Genomic DNA, 8,037 nt, shown 5'->3' on the forward strand with positions numbered 1-8,037 from the left:
CAGCAAATCTGGAGTACAAATAGAAAAAGAAACTTAAACCTTGACCTAATTTTCCAAAACAAAACTGAAGAGTGCTAGTATCCAGCAAAACAGCTCACTGCCTAATACCACTCAGGGCACAAGAATAAGATTTTCTACTCTTCCTCTTCAACATCTAAGAACACTCAAGATAGTTATGCCCTTTTTGAACAATAGGAGTACCTGCCTTGAAACCATTAAATAAGCTTGAATTTGCACATTTCTGTGCAAACACACAAACCAGTTTTACAGAGTAATGTATTAGATGTAGCACATTAGCAGTAAAGGATCCCAGCTACGCAACTAAAGATTAAATGAACACAAGGCTGACCATATTTATTAGGTGAAAATAGACTTTTTGCAATAATCTTCTAACAGTCTGCATACTTGACAGTTATGGTAAAAGAAAAAGAATTAAGCAGAAGAAAAGGAAAGATGACAAAGAAAGTAGTAAAGAGGATTTGCACTTGTGAATCATTTACTTTGCTGATGGTGCATCATGCTGAATTGTAACGCTGCACTTAATGAACAAACATTATTCTTTAATGTCTGTCAAGGATACCTAGAGAATAGGATGGGAACAGTTCAAGTCTATGAATGCATCTAAATAATGAAATAATGCATCATGGAGAGAAAGATGAAATTGCCTTTGAAAATTTATAGTGCTACACAAGTATGCCAAGAGCTTAAATGTTGGAACAGCTGCTTTAAAATGTTTTACTTTAGGAGAACAGACAGAGAACAGATTAGATAAAAACTTAGCTCAAGAACACTGATAGTTTATGTGGGCGCTCCATCCAGCCAACCTTAGAAGAAAGCAAGATGGTCTCCAGCTCTCTATCATCCTATGAGGAATGGCATCTTTTGTTTGCCATGTCACCACAAACCACTCATCATCCCTTGGCACTCATGATTGGAGCAATGCTGTGAGAAGGCGGTTACGTTTTCACAAGTGTGAAAAAAAGATCTTGTGGAAACTTACCCTTTCTTCCTAAACTTAGCTTGATTTTTATATATGAAAAAGCAGTCCCATTGTTCAGTCACTAATCAATGCCATATATAGTATTTTAACATAAGACACAGATGAAGCTACTGTCTCTTAGGTAACACTAAGGACTCTGCATAAGTAACTTGAAATTATTTTTATATAACCTCTAGTAATAAAATATGCTTTTCTCAGAAAATTAATAGAAGAGAACATGATATTTAATACCAATAATAAAGATAACTGAAAAATGCAGTCTGCAATACAGACTTTTAACCTAGATAAAATTTGTACAGATGTAACATTTGTATAACTTGTTCTAAAAACAAGTGCTAGTTAATAGTAATAGTGTTAACTGATATTTCAAGTGAGTTTAAGTAAAAAAAAAAAAAAAAAAAAAAAAAAAAAATCTACTTAAAATACCATTTTGATTCTTGAAGTCTTCATCTTTGTATAGCCATTTAAAAATGCAGCTATGAAAGAAAAGAAATACTGACTTGACGTTGTTTAGGCAGAGAATAGCCAGAAAATCCTCTCTTAACTTTTACAGCAGCAAGGGTAAGAATAGGAGGGCCTTTGGCAGACATTAATCTAAATTGTACAAATCGGGATGAGAGGTCTTTTATATGCTGGATCCCCCTAAAAAACAAAAATCACATGCCAGACATGCATGGAAAGACGTACAAGTTTTGGGATCGGGGATAAATTTCCTTTGATCCAAATCGTGCAACTGCCAGGGCAGGGAAGGCAGCATTAGGACCTAGCCTACAATGCCATGCTCCCCACCTGCCAGCAACTTAAAAGGTGAGCTGTGCAGCCTGGCATAGGGGAACCAGTTACTCCATGCCAGGCTGCATGAATGCTTTACTAAGGGGCATCATGACCCTGAGAATGGACAGAGGCTTAGCAATCTTGAAGTTGTGTTGCCCTGAAATGTTTAAAAAAAAAAAACAAAAAAACACACAAACAAAACAAAAACCCAAGAAAACACCTCCCCAAAAAACACAAAGCCAAATATTCCTCATTCAGAGAAAAAAATAAAAGTTCAGAAACGCCAGTTTCCGTCAAATAGAAATTCAGTTTCAATCAGCTCTGCCTAATTTTCACTGAAGTTAAGAACCGTATTGGTTTCAATTATATTGATGTAATTGGGTCATTTCACTCTGTTAGAACTTAAGAAAGCTTGAAGCTGCAGCAGAAGCAGATACTAGCTCTCACAGACACAAAAGGGAAGGGGCAGGTCAGGGCCCGGCAGCAGAAATATTACAACTGCAGCAGCCAAAGGGTGGTGAGCAAAGCAGCAAAGCTTCTCTTTACACCTCAGAAGCAGCCAGATGGCTATGTTACTAATCAACCTGGAAACCCTGCTATTATGACTGCATACAGAAGATCTCTGTTACTTCACTCCCATAGACTCAACACTGATGCAATTAGAAAGGGTGGAGCTTTCATTACCAGCTTTAGCTCACTGACTTTTAGGAGAGCTTTGCCTGATTTTCTATCCCTTCACTCAACCCCAGCTTTGGGTCCTATAAATAGGAAATTTTCTCTTTCAGGCCAGAGAGAAAAATTTTGCTTCAAATTAAGATATTCACTAGGTGTTTTTTTGGTATATGATCATTATGTGCACCTTTGCCAGTCCATGATTCTGCGAGCCAGTTTTCATGTTCATGAAGATGCAGACCTTGCGCTCATTTGAAGCCTCTGGTACAGGGGTGGGCAAAATGAGGCCCACGGGCCAAATGCGGCCAGCCAGGCCACTCTATCTGGCCCATGGGGCCCCTAAATATTAATTTTCTAAATTTTTTATCTGCCCCTGGCTGCCTGTCATGTGGCCCTCAATGGCTTGCTAAAACTCAGTAAGCAGCCCTCAGCCCAAAATACTTGCCCACCCCTGCTCTGGTGTCATAGCTAAACTGGTCACACCCCCAAGCGGTGATGCAGCATATACCAGAAGGCTGTCTTTTTACTAAGAGAACTACACCACCTCTCCAAATGGCTTTGAGATGAAATCAAACAAAAGGCACTGTTTTCTCAACATCCCCTAGGGCTTTTCTGGTCTAAGTGGAATGGCTGGACAAAAAAGGGGAGGCTTGTAAAATTTTTCATTCTCTTTGGCAAAACAGCTACACTTTCTACAACTACGTACAAATGTTCAGTTCTAGCAGTAGAAAGTTTCCACCACTAGAAATGATTCTGGGAGTACAGACTCAATGCAGCTGCTCCCTCTCCCCTGCTTCTTGCATCTTCCTAGGGTGGACTGAAGGATTTCACCCTGGGGCAACAGGGCAAAGCCACTGTTCGCCTCTTGCACCAGAAACTCCAGCCTGAAAGCAGACAGGGCTGTACGCTTCCCTGTGCTATACTTCCACTGGCTAGCTGTGGAGTGGAGGGAAAGATGGGGCAAAACCACAGCACGCTTCTCGCACCTGGAACTCCAGAGTGAAAAGCAGGCAGGGAAATCAGCTGGCAGGCACTCCTTCCATCTCCTCCTGGTCTATGAGGCAGGGGGGACTGGTGCAACTGTCCCAAGCCATGCCTAGACCAGGGAACCTGGTCTCTAGAAGACACAGGAGCCTTTTCCCCAGCTTCACTTTGCCGGAGAAGTTAAGCCAGAGGAAAACATGCAGACATTCAGTCTCCTGGAAAAAACAACTCTCCGGTGAGGGATTTCAACCTTGCTGCAGTCAAGTTGCTTTTCTCCCAGAGCCATCACTTTTGTCCTGGGAGAAAGAACTTCAGGTCTGCACATTTTTGCTATCTACCCGGAGAATGGCAATTCTCCCAGTGGAAACAATGTCTGTACATGGCCTAAAATAAACAAACCTTCTGAGAGCTTGCAGAGAGATAAGCTTAACCCTACAACTGGATGTTCAACAACAATTCTGTTGATTTTATTTAAGATAAGCCAATCTCAACTCACCCCTCCTGTATTTGTGTCAATTCTGCAGGACTAATTGAAATAAAAAGATTTCAAACACCGACAGGTCAATTAAACTGATGATTAAATGACGACATTTTAACAGCCTTTTTTGAAACCACACATCTCTAACTATTTAATCTGAACAGTTTAACCAGTTTAATCTGAACAGTACCTAAACTGAAATCAGTCAAAACTGGTGAGGCACACTGTACAAAAGATTGTAAAACAGAAATACTTAATTTACATCTTTCAAAATTAGAAAGTGTTATTTTCACCCCACAACCATGTTATTTCCTACGTTCCAGGACCAAAGCACTAAAGACCTGAAAGAGCTTGACAATTTGATTTTTGAAGACACAAAATAAAGGGGAGAGGAGATCTATACTGGAGTGAGGAACAAGAGCAAGGCATGCAGCTGGTACTGCAGTTTCGAAGATAATCAGGAAAACAGAAATGAGGTAAGTTACAGCACATAGCTCATTTGTATCCGGATGTTCCTTTAGACTAACAGATACACATTAAAACTTAATTAGAATACAAAGTTCTTTACCCAAATGAGAGCTTCCATAACGCAGCCAAGTACTTTTAGCATTCAAAGAGCCCTTAATATAACTGTAATGAAGCACTGTAGCTATTTAAAAAAACAACAAACACCAGCATAGTAATACATTTTGCTTAGCCCGTCTTACCTCCCCCCCCCCCCCCCCCCGCCGGCGACAGCTACTTCTCTAGACTTTGAAACTTGGGGTCCCCACCTCCTCAGACTTCAGCTTGTGAAAGGGGAAGTGAACTAACCACCACCTTCAGCCTCGACACACCCTACCCTAAAAAACTTAACATGAAAGTTAACTTATGTTAAATTCTAGCATTTCACAAAGATGCTGTAGCTTTAATGTTAACATAGTAAAGCAAACCAGGGAAGAAGAACTTACTCTGAGAGCCAAGCAATGTTAAAAAATGCCTTTCTTGATGGAAGACAATGTCTCAGAGAAGACTGTTGCTTTCCTTTCACTGCATTTAACATCTGCATACAGCACCTAGCATGCCTTAAAGCTATTGTTTCAAGCTTGCCAAAAACCTCCGGCAGACAATTTTATCTTATGTTCAGGACACATTTTCAAGGTTTTCTTCAAAACTAGAACACAGCTAAAAAAAATTTTTTTTAAAGGAATATTGTGGAGAGCAATCAATCTAAAATCCCAACCTCATGCACATTCAACTCAATCACAACTATAGGATGGCTGAATAAAGTCATGACTGGTGCTCAAACTTTTGTTGGTATTTTTACAAAATGTAAAAAGGCAAAAAAACCGTAAGTACTATTATACAATGAAACATTAATAGGTTCCTTTATTTTCATCTATTAATTTGACAACTAACTAAAATGTAAAGCAGGCACACTTTAGAAAACTAGATGTTTTAATTACATTAATAAGCATTTTTATAGCTGTATTTTTGAGCAGCTATAACACATTACTACAGGGAAAATAAACTGACAGATGGATGCTTGGGTGTGGTAGACAGAAGAGAGCTAGACTGCTGGATAAACATAAGAACATGCTAATTGATTTGTGTCATCTGTGCAAGGACATCTGTCCCAAAAAGAAACGCCTTACAAATTTTCACATAAATGTATTCATTTTATTTTTAATATCAAAGCAGATTTTCCACAACAGTGTAATCCCGTTTGAAATGTAGTTCTGCTAATAATGTCAACACTACTCTAGAATTTTCAATAACCTTGAGAGACAAGTAAACACACAAAACAGGTTTCTTTCTTTGAGCGCCGTTTCCTTAAAGCAAGAGTGCTCAACCCCCAGGTTGCAGGCCACATCTGGCCCACAGGGGCTTCCCAAGGGTCCAGAAATATTGCAGTTGGGAATTGGTGACACTTTTCCCCTACTGCCAAATTTCCAGACCTATAGGGAGCCCTAGGACTGCATGCTGGATCTGGTGCCTGATCCTAGTGCCCAGGGCTGGGCAGGGGTGACACTAGCTCCCTGAGGCCCAATCCTAGTATTCTGGGGCAGCACTGAACTGCTGGGGCCAAGTTCCAGGGGGCGGGGGGAGGAGGGCAGTGCTAGGCCCCAGGGCCCAATTCTGGCATGCAGACGACACACCAGCCCTGTGCCATGCATTTGACCCACAAGAGTAAAAGGTTGAGCACTACTGCATTAAAGCACTTTACCCCAGATATCTGGTGAAATTTCTAGGCAAGATTTCTCTCTCAAGTAACTATATAGGTTCAACAAACATTTCTTTAAAATAATCTCATTAAATTATCAATAAATTTATTCTGATTAAATGCATGGTAATGTAATGCAGTCTTTGTTAAAAGGATATTCGGCATGCACATAAGCAAGCAACAATCCAATTATTTAAGTTACTTGATCTTCTTGGGACAATAAATTAAAGTAAATATGTAACAATAATTTCTTGAAAAGTCAAACTGATGTAAGGTCTAACCCAATGGGTCTTAAGCCCAAACCTGCTGCAAAGATGCAAGATTTGCTGTTCCTAAACCAAACCAGATAAATATCCATCCAGCCTCCTTTTGAAAACCTCTAAATAAGAATAAGGCATTTCCACAAATTCCTTCAAGGAGCTTATTCCTTTATCTTACTGTTCTAAGAACTCAAGTTTTTCCTGATATCAATCTGCTATACTGTAATTTAACACTATTGCCTCATATCCTGCCATCTGTAGTAAAGGAGAACAATCCCTCTCCATTTTCCTAATGGCAGTCTTTCAAATGTTTAAAAAGTGCCATGACTTTCCCGTAAAACTCCTGTTCTCAGAGCTAACCATACCTAGTTCCTTCAACTTTTCTTCAAATGGCTCAAATTCCAACCCATATCATCTATGTTACCTCTGAATCCCCTCCAGTTTCTTCACATCTTTGTTAAAAATGCAGTGCCCCAACAGAACACAATACTCACTTGAGCCTAACTAGCTGCAAGCTGAGTGGTCCTATTATTATCAAAGTCTTGCATATGATACTTCTATTAATATAGCCCAACACTGCATTTGCTTTATGCAACAGTATCACACTGCTGACTAATGCCGAGTTTAATTCCCAAATAATTCTTCATATTCTTACCGCCTAACCACTGGATTCCCTATTCTGTACTTCTATATTTGACTTTTTCCCTATGTAGAGGACCTTACATTTGTTTGTTGAATTCCTTTGTGTCATTTATAGGTCAGTTCCCCAAATTACCAAAATTCTTTTGAATTCCAACTTGTATCCTCCGAAGCGTTTGCAACCCCTTCCAGTTTTGTCACCTGTCAATTTGATCAACATGGTTCCTTCCCTGCATCCACACCATTACTCAATGTTAAAATAGCACCGAACCCCTGTAGAACTTTACTCGAGACCTTCTGCCAGTTTGACAGCAATCTATTTGTAGTTTCTCTTTGCTTATGGTTATTCAAGGACTTTATTCATCTAATAGCAATCCTAATCTAGCCCACATTTCTCCAGTGTCCAGATGAGAATGGTATGTGGGACCATGTCAAAAGCCTTGCTAAGTCCAGATATATACCAAATGCATTTTCATTATTCACCAAGTTACCCCACTCAGAAGGAAATCAGTTGTTACGATTTGTTCCGAGACTGTACATCGACTGTTAGTGATGACTAATTCATCCTCCAGATATTTACAAAATTAATGTTTCTTAGTTTGCTTTATGTAGCTACCCAGATACTGAAGTTAGGCTCACAGATCTGCAATTCATTAGGTCCCCCACTACCTTTTTGTTAAAGGTAGACACTACTGTATTCATGATTTGCCTATATGCATAAGATTGACAGTGGCTGCAAGATTTATTAAACTAGTTGCTTTGACACCCTGGGAGGAAATCTATCAAGGTAGGCTGACTTAAAATCACCCAAGTTTGTCAAAAGTTCTTCAACATACCCTTTACTTCTCCTTAGTACTTTTGCTACTCATCTGATCCCAATTTTGAGGGGAAGCCTTAAATCAGAGCAACAATGAGCAGCTCCATCCTCTAGGTCTTCTATTAACAGGACATCTTCATTGAGCATCTTTTTTTGGTCTTATACTTGAAGGTCTTGTTGACAACATCTGTTTTCTTAAGCAGGGAGGGA

At 39.6% G+C, this 8,037-nt stretch overlaps 1 protein-coding gene across 1 annotated transcript in view; it reads right to left on the bottom strand.

The window, feature by feature from the left end:
- Positions 1-8,037, bottom strand: part of SMAP1 (small ArfGAP 1) — a 177,408-nt gene that overhangs the window by 100,015 nt on the left and 69,356 nt on the right. The gene's annotated exons all lie outside the window — the stretch shown is intronic.

The sequence above is a fragment of the Alligator sinensis genome, unplaced genomic scaffold (genome assembly GCF_000455745.1).
Source record: "Alligator sinensis unplaced genomic scaffold, ASM45574v1 scaffold499_1, whole genome shotgun sequence".
NCBI classification, from domain to species: Eukaryota; Metazoa; Chordata; order Crocodylia; family Alligatoridae; genus Alligator; species Alligator sinensis.